An 849-nucleotide genomic window follows, 5' to 3' on the forward strand; every position below is an offset into this window, starting at 1 on the left:
GATAGTTATGGTCATAGATAAAGGATTATAGTGGATTTTTATCTACGGTTATGTTTATCAACCATAGATAAGAAATATATAATCCTTACGCTATAACACTATAATCTCTTAGGTATGGTTATCAACTATCAACATTATTGCTGTGTTGAATTCCATGCTTTGAGGAAATGGGCTTTGTGAAGTTGCCATATATACATTTATTTTATTTTATTAATTAATTTATTTATTTGATAAGTACACTAGAATAATCCCAATTAGAATATTTGAAATTATTGAAATCAACAAAGATTCAGTCACTCAATCCACATTCGATCATTCAATAAATCAAAGTGTATAAGTCACTCCATTGACATAACTTTGCTCAATTAGTAACATATTAACTAACGCTTATTATCTTTAACCAATTCTTTATTATCACATAGGCTTACACTATACAATGTTAAAACTAAAGATCATTAATCTTCCAAAACTAAATACAAAATTTATTCATATTTAATAAGTTTGCTATTTACTTTACATTTAAATGAACCAATGCGTTCATAGAACTAATCTACATCTCCAGATAAGTCATTTCATAACTGCAGCAATCTATCCAATACTGAGCGATTTTCGTAGTTTCGTCGCAACACAAATGTTTGTAGGTACTCTCTGCCTCAGTTCTCGTGATGGTATGTAGATTCCTGTCCTACCGAATAGATAAAAGGAATCCACACAGCCATATAAAATTTTATATAAATAGCAAGCATCAGCATAACTTCTAAGAGATGACAAAGAACACAAACCAATGCTATTCGCTATACTACTATAATCATGAGAGTATACCTCCATTAGACATCTAATTTTATACTA

The sequence above is a fragment of the Agrilus planipennis genome, unplaced genomic scaffold, assembly GCF_000699045.2.
Source record: "Agrilus planipennis isolate EAB-ADULT unplaced genomic scaffold, Apla_2.0 scaffold55, whole genome shotgun sequence".
Classification (NCBI taxonomy): Eukaryota; Metazoa; Arthropoda; class Insecta; order Coleoptera; family Buprestidae; genus Agrilus; species Agrilus planipennis.